General features: G+C 47.5%; 2 protein-coding genes across 2 annotated transcripts in view; both read left to right on the top strand.

Annotated features, from left to right (window-relative positions):
- Window positions 1-14768, top strand: part of DMXL2 (Dmx like 2) — a 530204-nt gene that overhangs the window by 273736 nt on the left and 241700 nt on the right. The gene's annotated exons all lie outside the window — the stretch shown is intronic.
- The window catches only part of TNFAIP8L3 (TNF alpha induced protein 8 like 3), a 65536-nt gene that overhangs the window by 6460 nt on the left and 44308 nt on the right, over window positions 1-14768 (top strand). The window lies entirely within an intron of this gene.

Genomic DNA, 14768 nt, shown 5'->3' with positions numbered 1-14768 from the left:
CCACAAACCTGGAAGTAGCTGTCCTGGGTTGCAAGCTTTGCCCAGGGATATGAATGCAATTCCTCTTCCGGGGCTGCGGGAGGCCTAGGTAGGGAATGCACACCTCAGGTTAAGAACGCTTCAGGTTAAGAACGGACTTCCGGAATGAATTAAGTTCATAACCCGAGGTACCACTGTATAACAGACAGCCAGTGCAGATCTTTCGATGCTGGTGTAGAACTGGGTGCCCTGCTAAGCACCCTAGCAGATGCATTTTGCGAAAGCTGCAGCTTCCAAACCAGGTGCAAGGATAGCCCCAGCCCCAGCATATTGCAGTAGTCTAATTCCAAGATTCGGTTCGAATCCCCGCGGCGGGGTGAGCTCCCATCGTTCGGTCCCAGCTCCTGCCCACCTAGCAGTTCGAAAGCACCCTTAAGTGCAAGTAGATAAATAGGTACCACTTTATAGCGGGAAGGTAAATGGCGTTTCCGTGTGCTGCGCTGGCGCTGGCCAGAGCAGCTTTGTCATACTGGCCACGTGACCCGGAAGTGTCTCCGGACAGCGCTGGCCCCCGGCCTCTTAAGTGAGATGGGCGCACAACCCTAGAGTCGGACACGACTGGCCCGTATGGGCAGGGGTACCTTTACCTTTAATTCTAAGATTACCAATGCATTGACCACCATTTAAAGACCACCATTTAGTCAACCTTTTTATACCTACCGCCCACTAATGCATCTTTCTTGATGGTAAAATTTCCTTACCGCCCCCCAGTGCTCGATGGAAGGAGGATTCAGCTTGTGCCGTAGAACCCCCTACCGCCCACCTAGAATCCTGAAACTCCCACTAGTGGGCGGTAGGAACCAGGTTGACAACGCCTGATTTAAAGGCTCTCCGTGTGCTTTGCCATTTTGTTAGATGTTGACAGCCCAGAATAAAAGACAGGGTTATTGACTGCAGTGGAATCTGGTCCAGAATCTGCAACTAGTGTGGAAGCCAATCAATGGCCAGGATCCTCAAAGGATCAGATCGCCAGCAACATGTCACTCCTTTTGCTGGGAGAGCCTCACTGGTTGCCAACTGTAACACAAAGTTCTTGTGTTAATTCACAAAGCCCTAAACAATTTAGGCACATTGATTCCTCATGTTCCATCTTCATCACTGAGATCTTATGGCTGAAGACTTTTGGTGGTCCCCTATGGCCCTGAGGTTCAGTCATCCTTTACCAGGGTCTGAGCCTTCAGCATGGCAAACCCTGCCCTGTGGAACTCCTTGCCAATAGACGTTCAGCAAGAATAATCCCTATTTACTTTTAAAAAATGTATTGTTCAGACAGGTCTTTGGAATGTTTCTCTCTTTTTTAACCAGTGGGTTTAATCCAGTGCAAGTCCTACTCAAAGTAGACCCATTGAAATTAATGAGCATGACTATCTTGGGTCTATTCATTTCAGTGGCTCTACTCCAAGTTTGGATACTTGTTTTTATTGTTACTAATGTTTTTACCAATGTTGTTATTGTTGTGTTATTGTTATGTTGCACACCACCTTGTTATAGTTCCTACTAGTGAGGGGTGTTTAACACTGCCCAGGAATTTGTTGAATATTGTGAGTTTTAAAAGGGTAGTACAATTTGTGAGTTTTGACCCATCACGCCAAAATTTGGGCAAAGTCAGCCGAAACCATGTTTTGGTCTCCATGTTGATTCAAAATGGAACTCAGCACCCAGACATCAACTAAAACAGCCATTCCACCTCGGAATCCTTGTGCTGAGTTTGGCGAGAATATCTTAAGAGGAGGCCGGAACTTTGTGAAAAATGGACAAATTCACACCAAAGTCATATTTGGGTCCACCAACTTGATTCAAAATGGCGCCCACTATCCAAACATTGATAAAATCTGCAGTTCCACCTCAGGAACTCTCACGCTGAGTTTGGCAATGAGAGGCAGCTGAACCTATGCCAAAAAATGGGCAAAATTGCACCAAAGTGACATTTTGGCCCTCCATCTCGATTCAGTGTTGACACTTTTGGGTTATATGGGCCATTGATTTGAATCAGTGTGCAGTTTCTCATATTGCAGAAAAGAAGTGTTGAAAGTTAACAACAAAACAAAAACCGACTTCTGGGACATTTAGACTCTTTTTCTTCACCTTCAAAAGGTCTCAAAAGACTTAGGATAAAAAATAGAATAGAAACATAGAATCATAGAGTTGGAAGAGACCACAAGGGCCATCGAGTCCAACCCCCTGCCAAGCAGGAAACACCATCAGAGCACCCCTGACATATGGTTGTCAAGCCTTTGCTTAAAGACCTCCAAAGAAGGAGACTCCACCACACTCCTTGGCAGCAAATTCCACTGTCGAACAGCTCTTACTGTCAGGAAGTTCTTCCTAATGTTTAGGTGGAATCTTCTTTCTTGTAGTTTGGATGTCTTCACCTTCTTTGCCTCCTCCCTGAGAGTGAGTCTTACTCACCATAGGTGACCAAAGAAGGGACTCTTTACACTAACATATAAATGTTGAGAACTCCCTTGTAGGGTAAAAAACATCTTGCATATGGCACCCTAAGACACTGTCAATTGCAAGGATTCAGATTTAGAAAGGCGGTTTCTTGTTAGCTAAATAAACATTTGCACCAATAAATGGACTCATCTAAACAACAAGAAAAAGAAACATGCCTTAAATAAATAAGAAATGAAAGCCTGATACTCTCTCTCTCTCTCTCTCTCTCTCTCTCTCTCTCTCTCTTATGATTGTATCCTGCTAAGTCCTACTCAGAGTATCCCCATGGACATGAATGGGCCCCAGTTAGTTGTGTCCATGAATTTAAACATTGGTTAGGCTGCAATCCTAACCCTACTTGCCTGGGAGTAAACCCCATTGAATTCAATAGTGGAAATAGTTGAGATCTCACTAATTGTACTCTAGTGTTTCCCTAAGCTAGAATGGGATATAGCTCCTTTTGTTCAGTCTTGTGGTAAACGTCCCTCAGGAAGAACAAATTCCACTGGTGCTAAATCCTTTATCATGGGTGGTATTCTGACTCTTCCAGCTAATTTGGAACAGATGAAAAGTGGGCATGGGCTTTTTGGTGCGACGACGGAACTCTGTTTCACAGAAAGACTATAAACCAGCTGTTTTCCATGGATGGAAAACAGATAGGGTTGGAGGGAAAGCCAGCGGATGGAGAAATGTGTTTTTCCTCCCAGGTCAGTTCCCTGTGTAGTGAACAAATCAAATGAGTCACTGTTAACACATTGGCAGTGGGATAGAATTTCTCATAAAATCTCCCTGTTGGGTCTGTCATGGTACCTCTGCATGCGTAGCAGGCTTTCTGACATTTCAAAGATGAAAATAGGTACTCGTGACACTACAATTTCCATAGCAAGCATTCAAACACATAGGCGTACACACACTGCTATTGTACTTTAGTGTTGGCTCTGTCCCACAATTGGGCCTTCACTCTGCTATTACTGTCTACCCACCGACTGCATAACCAAAAGCGAGTGTGTTCTTCCAGTTAAAGGTACTGTATACTTTATGTGAACCACCCTGAGACCTTCGGGTATAGGGTGGTATAGAAATAAAATTAATACTACTACTAATAATACTAGAGGGGAAAATATATTCATCCTGTCACACAGTCTTATTGTGTGAACCACACAATGAAGATTCAGAGAGCTTTGGGGCTGGAGCCGGTAGCTGTAAAGCCCTGTCGACACTATAGATTTAATGCAATAGCATCCCACTTTAAAGAGTTGTGGCTTATTGCAAAGGATCCTGGGATTGTGATTGGATAAGGGTGCTGAGGCTTGTTAGTACAGTGGTACCTCGGGTTACATACGCTTCAGGTTACATACGCTTCAGGTTACAGACTCCGCTAACCCAGAAATAGTACCTCGGGTTAAGAACTTTGCTTCAGGATGAGAACAGAAATCGTGCTCCAGCGGCACGGCGGCAGCAGAAGGCCCCATTAGCTAAAGTGGTGCTTCAGGTTAAGAACAGTTTCAGGTTAAGAACGGACCTCTGGAACGAATTAAGCACTTAACCTGAGGTACCACTGTAGACCACTTGTTCACCTCAGAGAACTATAATTCCTAGGGTTTCCTGGCAAGGACGACTGAAGAAGGAAGGAAGGAAGAGATAGCTCTTTCTGAAGGGCTGAACTCCTCACTTGCAGAGAGCTTTTCTCCCCTTCCTCCTTTCCAGATTTCGGCCCATCCCACACTCACTCCATTTTCCCCTCCCATTTTTGCCACCCACCAGCATGGTGCCAATGGGAGATTGCCTCCCAATACAATTACCAGGCACAGTTTTCCTTAGGACCTCAGCAGGACCTCTCTGCCTGCTGCAACCCCATGTAATAATTGATATTTGCATATCTTAAATATTGCCTGCTAAATGCTCAAGGTTGTGGACAAGGTGCTCGGATCGGTCAGGGCAATTGCTTGCACCCTGAACCCTTGCCCCCCCCCCCGGCTGATAAAAACCAGCAAGGAGGGAACAGCTGGCTGGGTCAGGGGGGTGTTCAATGCCTCTTTACGAGAGGGGGTGGTCTCTGCCTGTTTGACGGAGGCAGTGGTAACACCACTCCTTAAGAAACCTTCCTTGGATTTGGGAAACCTAACTAACTACTGGCCAGTTGCTAATCTCCCTTTCCTGGGCAAGGTTCTGGAGCAAGTGGTCGCAGACCAGATCTAGGCGCCTTTGGAAGAAACTGATTTTCTGGATCCATTTCAGTCAGGGTTTAGGGCCGGTTTTGGCACAGAAACTGCTTTGCGAGAGAGAGAGAGAGACAAGGGAAACATGTCCCTGTTAATTCTCCTCAACCTCTCAGAGGCTTTCAATACCATCAACCATGGTGTCCTTCTGAAGTGGCTATCTGAACTATGGGTGGGTGACACCGCTTTGCGGTGGTTCCAGTCCTACTTGGATGGTGGTTCCCAGAGGGTGTTGCTTGGGGAATGCTTTTCAGCCCTGTCAGACCTTCAATGTGGGGTTCCACAGGGCTCAATCCTATCCCCCACGTTGCTTAACATCTACATGAAAGTGATGGATGGGGTTATCTGGAGGTTCAGAGTATGTTGTCAGCAGTATGCTGATGACACTCAGCAGGTGAGGCAGTGGAAGTGCTGGACCAGTGTCTTGCCTCGGTAATGGACTGGATGAGAGCCAACAGACTGAAATTCAATCCAGATAGAGGCAGTTAGTGGGCAGTTCCCTAGACCAGATGGGTGGGAGGGAGGTTGCCTCCATTTGATGGGGCTACAGTTCCTCTGAAGGAGCCGGTTCGTAGCTTGGGGGTCCTCTTGGATCCTTTGCTGTCGTGCAAGGCTCAGGTGGCCTCAGTGCCCCGGAGTGCCTTCCATCAGCTTTGGCTGGTGACCCAGCTATGCCCTTACCTGGACAGGAATAGCCTAACTCCTGTTGTCTATGCTCTGGTAACCTCAAGGCTAGATTATTGCAATGTGTTATATGTAAGGCTGTCTCTGAAGACTGTTCGGAAACTTTAGCTAGTGCAGAATTCAGTGGCCAGGTTGCTCACTGGAGCAAGACGGTTTGAGCATATTACACCGATCCTGGTCCGACTGCACTGGCTACCAATTAGTAGCCAGTGCTGGTTTAGACCTTGTTGTTGTTTAGTCGTGTCCGACTCTTCGTGACCCCATGGACCAGAGCACGCCAGGCACTCCTGTCTTCCACTGCCTCCTGCAGTTTGGTCAAACTCATGCTGGTAGCTTCGAGAACACTGTCCAACCATCTTGTCCTCTGTCGTCCCCTTGTCCTTGTGCCCTCCGTCAACATCAGGGTCTTTCCCAAGGAGTCTTCTCTTCTCATGAGGTGGCCAAAGTCTTGGAGCCTCAGCCTCACAATCTGTCCTTCCAGTGAGCACTCAGGGCTGATTTCCTTAAGAATGGATAGGTTTGATCTTCTTGCAGTCCATGGGACTCTCAAGAGTCTCCTCCAGCACCATAATTCAAAAGCATCAATTCTTCGGCGATCAGCCTTCTTTATGGTCCAGCTCTCACTTCCATACATCACTACTGAGGTTTAGACCTATAAAGCCTTAAATGGCTCTGAAGCCCTTCATGTGCCGCTGCTCAAGAGGTCCGGAGGGTGGCAACATGAGAATGGGCCTTCTCTGCAGTTGCTTCCTTCCCTGGAGAAGTTTGCCAGACGCCTTCATTATACACCTTTAAGCGCCAGGCAAAATTCCTTTTTAACTAGGCCTTTGGTTGATCCGATTGACATCCTATGCCCTTTTAAAACAGGGTTTTTTGGGGGAGGGAGTTATTGGGTTGTTGTTTGCATTTTGTTTATATATTTTGTGGCTTTCTATTTTGATTTTGTTCCATGAACCGCCCTGAGACCTCTGGGGATAGGACGGTATATAAATTCAATAAATAATAATAATAATTTAACGTCATGTCCGGTTTGACCCTTAAGTGTTTATTTAGTCTGGAGCAGCACATGTTGTTAAATCGTTTTACTCTTCCTTCATCGAAATAAAATAAAGTAATGGTTTTGCTAACTGCTTGTTATTCGTTTGCCACCACACAGCAGGTTTCTCTGGGAGCAGGTTTTTTACTCTGCTCCCTGCTCGCCCACGTCTTTACTATACTCAGTACAATACGCGGGTTTCTGGGAATGTTTGATTGTTATGCTGTCAGTCACTGCTTGAAGGCAAAAACAGAAAAAAGGGACAAAAAGACCCTTGAGAGCTGGTTTCTGGAGTAAGAGCCAGAACTACCGTGGCAGAGTCACTAGGAGGGAAGGGTTCAGGAACACAGGTTTGGAGAGGTAAAGTGGATTCAAGCGTTATGTCATCAAATCTTTTTGTGGTTTGGAATGTGGCAAGGAAAATGCACCAAAAATTGTTGGGATGAATGAAACATTAATGGGAGGTTCTGTAAGCACCCTTCAAACAAGTCGGGGTGAATGATACTTGTCCCGGGCCGGATTTAGGTTTGATGAGGCCCTCAACCAATGAGGTAATGGGCCCTTTATATGTCCAGCTGTCCTTTGTCAACACCAAATTGTCACGGTTTTTTGTGTTGAATATATGCTATATGGTAATTTATGGACCTAATAGGTATCTAAAGCCATTTACACATGCAGAATGTAGGCACCCTATATATAGAAATGAGCAAACCAGTGATATTTTAGGGAGCAGGCTAGCAGGCGGGGCCCATTACTTACATCATAGGAGCCTACACAACACAAAACACTGTTGCTGTGTGTAGGTTTTATGTTATTTGTTTTTTTATCTTATATTTTGGAAATGTACATCCAGTTTTTTCCCCTTTAATTTTTTTTGGGGGGCCCCCCAAGAGAGTGGAGCCCTAAGCTATAGCTTGTTTAGCTTATACATAAATCCGGCACTGTGCTTGTCGTCCAACTGCCCTGTAAGCAGGTCAGAAATGAATGCTCAGGGAAGACCGGATATAATGTAACTTCCACGGAAACTTTGTGCAAGCAAATCCAGAGGAATGCTCAATATGTAGGAGCCCATAGGCTGCAAGACTGAGAGCAGCATTCCTCTGTCTGATGCTGGAGGCTTTTAGCCTGCGAGGTCAGAGGTGGATTAGCCTAAGAGCCTCCCGAGTGACTTGAGGATACAAGACCCGCACGTGCAGGCTTCTCATGGGCATAGCTCCTTTTGTGCATCTTAAGTCTTCTTTGGTGTCAGGCTGAAGTACAGTGGTACCTCAGGTTACATACGCTTCAGGTTACAGACTCTGCTAACCCAGAAAGAGTGCTTCAGGTTAAGAACTTTGCTTCAGGATGAGAACAGAAATTGTGCTCTGGCGGCGCGGCGGCAGCAGGAGGCCCCAACTAGCTAAAGTGGTACCTCAGGTTAAAAACAGTTTCAGGTTAAGAATGGACCTCCGGATCGAATTAAGTACCGTATTTTTTGCTCTATAAGACTCACTTTTTCCCTCCTAAAAAGTAAGGGGAAATGTGTGTGCATCTTATGGAGCGAATGCAGGCTGCGCAGCTATCCCAGAAGCCAGAACAGCAAGAGGGATTGCTGCTTTCACTGCCCAGTGATCCTTCTTGCTGTTCCAGCTTCTGAGATTCAGAATATTTTTTTTCTTGTTTTCCTCCTCCAAAAACTAGGTGCGTCTTGTGGTCTGGTGCGTCTTATAGAGTGAAAAATATGGTACTTAACCCGAGGTACCACTGTATTCAGCCGTGCCAGATTTCGTAAGGTTTTGGGTGTGGCAAAAATGCCCCCTCCCCCGGAAAATTGTATGTACTGTGTGGAGAAAGTGGATAAGGGAGGTCCTTTTCTCCTACAGTCATACCTTGGTTTTCAAAAAGCTTAGTTCTCAAACATTTTGGCTCCCAAATGCCTGAAACCCGGAAGTGACTGTTCCAGTTTGTGAACTATTTTTGGAAGCCAAACGTCCGACGCGGCTTCTGCGGCTTCCAATTGAGTGCAGGAAGCTCCTGCTGCTAATCAGAAGCCGCGCCTTGGTTTCCAAACGTTTTCGGAAGTCGAACGGACTTCCGGAACAGATTCAGTTCGAGAACCAAGGTATGACTGTACTCTCCTAATAGGAGAACTAGGGGCGTACCAACGAAGCTGGAACTTGGAAGATTCGGGACAGGACTTCTTCACACATTGCATGGAATTCACTCCCACAAGAACTAGTGATGGCTCCCAACTCAGATGGCTTTAGAAGAGTTTTAGGCAAATTCTTAGAGGCTAATGCTATCAACAGCTACTAGCTATGCTGTGCTCTCAGAATGCCTCTGAATACCAGTTGTTGAGAATTCCTGTTGGTTGCTTCATGTCATGTTTGTGAGCTTCCAGGAGTCATCGGGTTGGCTATCGTGTGAATAGGATGATGGACTAGCGGGGCTTTTCTGACTCATTAATGCCCAGAGTAGACAAATTTTAAGGACCTCTGGTTTTTGGAAAAGGACTTTTCTTCTTTTCCTGCAACGAAAAGCCTTGCCACCGCTTCATGATGGCTAAGCCGCATTGCGTTCCTGGCACAGGATGCCCCTGGGAACAGGGCAGTATCCTGACCCAGCATTGTTTTCAAGGGCATCCATTAGGAAAATGTGACTATCCGTATTGTGGCTCTTTAGCAGCATGCAAGGCACAAGCGCTCTCTCTCTCTCTCTCATATTTCTTTTCAACAACAACAAATCGCCCTTTCCCCTAAGCACTCCATGGCAACCAAAACTCCAAAACAAATGGCAGGACAAACCTGGCTGAGCCCACCTGCCATTTGACTCTTCCTGCCCTACTAGAATTGACTCTCAGCGCTGAACATTACTCCTGACCATGACATGCCTTTCTTATGTAAGCGCATGAAAGATGCGGCGCCCGCCTCTCGCTTAATTTCCTCTTCTCTTCCCGTTCCTTCCCAGCCACCCACACTTTTACATCGTGTCTCTCAGACTAGAAGCCATTATCTGAAATTGTGCACGGCCTTGAGTGCTTTGGCAGAAAGGCAGCATGGATTGCAGTGTGTTCATTTACAGAGGAGTCCAAAGCAGGGAGATAGATCTGTCAGTGCAAAAATCCACAGCATCCAAGGAGCTACAAGTGCCGCAGAACTTGCACCCAAGTCCAGCAATTCTGCCGCACCACACAATCCACACGCACGGCTCCCAGCAGGCCCACCGGCCCCGCCCACCTCAGGGCAGCCAATCAGGGACCAAGCACAAAGCATATGCTCCAGGACGACAGCTGGAACAAATAGGCGTGGTGCCAGCAACACCCAACCACACAGATATTGAAACCCCTCATCCTGATCATGCGTCACTCTGTGGCTCAGAGCAAGGAGTGTGAGTTGGCCCACCCTTGGAAGCCGTGATGCCTCTGCAGGGTCATCCGCCAAGGCGGCAGCATGTGAAACACAAGTGGTGTAGCGTGGGTTGCTGGAGCCCGGGGCAGGCAAGCCGCCGATGCCACCTAAACACCCCTGCACCTGAGCCAAGTGGGACCAAGCTGCACTGCCTGCCTGCCTGTGGGCAGGGGGGAGCCTGGCTGACCGACGTGGCCCTTGGCAGGCAAATCTCCCTGATGCCCAGGGAGAGGAGCATGGGACAGGCTACGCTGGGGTTGCCCCTCACTTGTGTCCCTCTGTCCGCACCCTCTCACCTTTTGCCAGGGAAGGGTGAGGATACTCATGGAAGCCGGCACCTGGGTGGGGGCACCTGGTTGTGCCCCATCAGAAGTTGTGCCCTGGGCCACAGCCCCCATGCTCCCCCCCACTATGCCACTACAAAACACCACTACCACAGCAGCAAATGCAAGGGCGGCAGCTAGTCTCCCAGCTAGATGCCTTGGCAGGTAGCTTCACCAACTGGAGTCAGTGTGGTGTAGTGGTTAAGAGCGGTGGACTCGTAATCTGGTGAACCAGGTTCGCGTCTCCGCTCCTCCACATGCAGCTGCTGGGTGACCTTGGGCCAGTCACACTTCTTTGAAGTCTCTCAGCCCCACTCACCTCACAGAGTGTTTGTTGTGGGGGAGGAAGGGAAAGGAGAATGTTAGCCGCTTTGAGACTCCTTCGGGTAGTGATAAAGCGGGATATCAAATCCAAACTCTTCTTCTGATGGAGTGGCTTGGAGACTGTGACCTCAAAAGCTCACCTTGGCTTGTGGAGTTTGCTTGCCTGAACCTAAGGAAGCTGCTGCCCCATATCAAACCTCTGGAAAGGCACCCGCCACATAAAACTGCATCACATCCCTGACACTTTCGCGGGAGTGCCAGCTTCAAGGCGGCGTCTGTCTCCTGCCAGAAACACCTGGGCTCCTGCTTCTCCTAGCTCACCTGCATCACCTGCAATATTTCTTGCCAGCAGCTTTGGGGGGGATGGATGACTTTGTACGGGAGGCTGGATTCCAGCCATGCAAAAGACAGGTTTTTACACACACACCTCCTCATTCTTCTAGGCAACCAAGAGGCATTATTTCTGTCCCAGAACAGTTTGTGGAGCAGGGTGAGGGGTTCTGACCTGGCGGGAATGGGCTGAGGAGAGTGCCAGGGAACAGATAGGGAATCCTGAACCCTCCAACATTTCTCCAATGAAAATAGAGACATGCTCTTTAATAATAATAATTCTATTATTTATACCCCACCCATATGACTGGGTTGCCCCAGCCACTCTGGGCAGGTTCCAACATATATAAAAACATAATAAAACATTAAACGTTTTTTTAAAAAACTTCCTTATACAAGGCTGCCTTCTGAAGTCTTTCAAAGGACGTATAATAATAATATAATAATAATTTATTATTTATACCCCGTCCATCTGGCTAGGCTTCCCCAGTCACTCTGGGCGGCTTCCAACAAAATATTAAAATACAGTAATGCATCAAACATTAAAAGCTTCCCTAAACAGGGCTGCCTTCAGATGTCTTCTAAAAGTCTGGTAGTTGTTGTTCTCTTTGACATCTGGTGGGAGGGCGTTCCACAGGGCGGGTGCCACTACCAAGAAGGCCCTCTGCCTGGTTCCCTGTAACTTGGCTTCTTGCAGCGAGGGAACCGCCAGAAGGCCCTCGGAGCTGGACCTCAGTGTCCGGGCAGAACAATGGGGTATAGTTACTTATCTCCTTGGCTTGGGGTTCACGTAACTCCATACCCTCTAACAGATCTCCAATGAAGATAGAGACGTCCTAAGGAAAAGCGGGACATTCCGGGATCAAATCAGAAACCGGGACGGCTTCTGTAAACCTCGGACTGTTCCTGGAAAACAGGGACATTTGGAGAGTCTGCTACCCATACAGCTAGTACTTTTCCTAGTGGAAGGGTGCCTGTAAGGACCCTTTTAAAAGCAAGCACTTACTGTGTAGCTTGGCTCTCCCTAATGCAGATTTTGCACGTGGGGGTTCTTGATTGCAACCCAGGAAAATGACAGCAAATTATTTCAAGGGTGGAGAGCCAGGCCTGACCCTATCCAGCTCTGCTTTCAACTGGCATGTGGCTCTTGTTTTAAAATTGCCTCTTGCCTCTGCTAAAGTGTGGCTAAGAGATGCTTAGGCAGCCGTTGCATATATCATGATACGCTTTGCGTATTTGCTAACCCGGGAACACCCACGCTGTCCCGGCAAAGTGTGAAGCGTGGTATCTGAAAAGAGCTTACAGTCTGTGTGTGTGTGTGTGTGTGTGTGTGTGTGCACGCACACATGCACAAGAGAGGGAGGAGAAGACTTATGTTACGGCGCTTCTCCTGCCCTTACGAAACCCGGTGCTCAAATTACAAAATTGCTGTGTAAGTCGGGGAGAGCTTGCATGTAATTAGCGTTTCAGCTGCATCACATCTCAGAGCTGGAATGGCTTCATCCTGGCCCCGTGCCCTGCCACCCACCGCCGCCACCCCTTATACACACACACACACACATCCTGGTTTGGGAGAACTTCAGCCAAAGTCTATGGGCATGAAGCCTGTGACAGCCTGACAGCTGGAAGCCCAGACAGAGTCTGCACACAGCAGCAAAGTTGTCTCAACCCATTATCTGCTTTGTCCTGGGATTCTGTCCATTGTCAGCCTCAGCCTTCCGAGCAATTTTTGTCTCTTTCCTTCTGGCACGAAAAACGGTGATGATGATGGCGGTGATTAAATTACATGATGGATCATCTCATCTTGATCAGAGGCGGCGGGGGGGGGGAGGGAAGAAAAACGTTGCCAGTAAACACAGTATCGGATTTATACGTTATTTATTATAATAACTAAGGCTCTAAAGCCACGGCATAATTTATTTGTTTTGTCCAGTGCTTTTTATTATCTAATTTGCAATGCCTAAGAAATCATTTTTCTTTAAACCGTTTAACATGCTTTATGACCAGCATTCTCATCGTCCCTTTTTTTTTTTTTTGAAGGGGGGGTTGTAATTGAAACCAGTTTCGAATTATGTCTTTCTCTTACGCAGAACGGACACTTGCGGCTTTTCTTTACCGAATTTCCCTCCCCATGTGTAAGAATTTCCTTTCCTGGGATGGCGTGTCCCTCTAGAGAGCTATGTTTAAGTTATTGGGATAAATTTAAAAAGTGCTTAGTTAAATTCCACTCCACTTTGGCATCTCGTTTGCCAGCTGAAAAGGGGTTTTTTGGGGGGGGGATGACAATCCAGTTAGGGGTAGCTCAGTTGGTAGAGCATTCCACTCTTCAATGCAGTGTTGTGGATTCGAGTCCCACATTTTGGCCAAAGATTCCTTCATTGCAGGGGGTTGGACTAGATGACCAGAATCACTCTACAATTCTGTGATTCTGTGAATCCAGCAATTCTAGAAGCGGGGTGGCAAATCCCTGTCCTTCCAACACCCATCCTAGCTGAAAACTGGCTGTGCTGGCTGGGTCTTAATGGGAGCTGGTGTTCAGGAACATTGGCAGAGCCAGTGGTTTATCACCCTCTTCTGTATGAACCATAGAATCATAGAATTATAGAGCTGGAAGGGTGATAAGCCTGGGTCGGCTTCAACCACCAACCTTCTGGTTACCAGCCAGACACATTGACCTGATCCCTTCACTCACCCTTTTACAGGTGCCACAGAATAGGTAAAGGGACCCCTGACCATTAGGTCCAGTCGTGACCGACTCTGGGGTTGCGGCGCTCATCTTGCTTTACTGGCCGAGGGAGCCGGCGTACAGCTTCCGGGTCATGTGGCCAGCATGACTAAGCTGCTTCTGGTGAACCAGAGCAGCGTACGGAAACGCCGTTTACCTTCCCGCCGGAACGGTACCTATTTATCTACTTGCACTTCAATGTGCTTTCAAACTGCTAGGTTGGCAGGAGCAGGGACTGAGCAATGGGAGCTCACCGCATTGCGGGGATTCGAACCGCCGACCTTCTGATCGGCAAGTCCTAGGCTCTGTGGTTTAACCCACAGCGCCACCCGCCCATCCTGTATTTTTTGTATGTTATTCTTCTCCCCAACTTATCTATTTTTTGATAAACCTGGGTGGGCTTGAACCACCAACCTTCTGGTTAGCAACCAGACGCACTGACCGGATCACTTCAGTCACCCTTTTACAGGTACCACAGAATACCCATCCTGTATTTTTGTATGTTATTCTCCCCAACTTATCTATTTTTTTCCCTACACTTTCCCCCTCCCAACACACATATATGCACATTACATGGCTGGAGAACAGCCCTGTAAAATTCAGAGAAGTGCAACTTGGAAAGGCTGAGTTCAAGTTTGTGTCCTAGTTTGTGTCCAATGCAATTCTGGGCTGCATCAATAGGAGTATAGCATCTAGATCAAGGGAAGTAATAGTGCCACTGTATTCTGCTCTGGTCAGACCTCACCTGGAGTACTGTGTCCAGTTCTGGGCACCACAGTTCAAGAAGGACACTGACAAACTGGAACGTGTCCAGAGGAGGGCAACCAAAATGGTCAAAGGCCTGGAAACGATGCCTTATGAGGAACGGCTAAGGGAGCTGGGCATGTTTAGCCTGGAGAAGAGGAGGCTAAGGGGTGATATGATAGCCATGTTCAAATATATAAAAGGATGTCACATAGAGGAGGGAGAAAGGTTGTTTTCTGCTGCTCCAGAGAAGCGGACACGGAGCAATGGATCCAAACTACAAGAAAGAAGATTCCACCTAAACATTAGGAAGAACTTCCTGACAGTAAGAGCTGTTCGACAGTGGAATTTGCTGCCAAGGAGTGTGGTGGAGTCTCCTTCTTTGGAGGTCTTTAAGCAGAGGCTTGACAACCATATGTCAGGAGTGCTCTGATGGTGTTTCCTGCTTGGCAGGGGGTTGGACTCGATGGCCCTTGTGGTCTCTTCCAACTCTATGATTCTATTCTATTCTATTCTATTCTA

The sequence above is a fragment of the Podarcis raffonei genome, chromosome 14, assembly GCF_027172205.1.
Source record: "Podarcis raffonei isolate rPodRaf1 chromosome 14, rPodRaf1.pri, whole genome shotgun sequence".
NCBI classification, from domain to species: Eukaryota; Metazoa; Chordata; class Lepidosauria; order Squamata; family Lacertidae; genus Podarcis; species Podarcis raffonei.
This window is presented reverse-complemented; position numbering and strand designations above follow the sequence as displayed.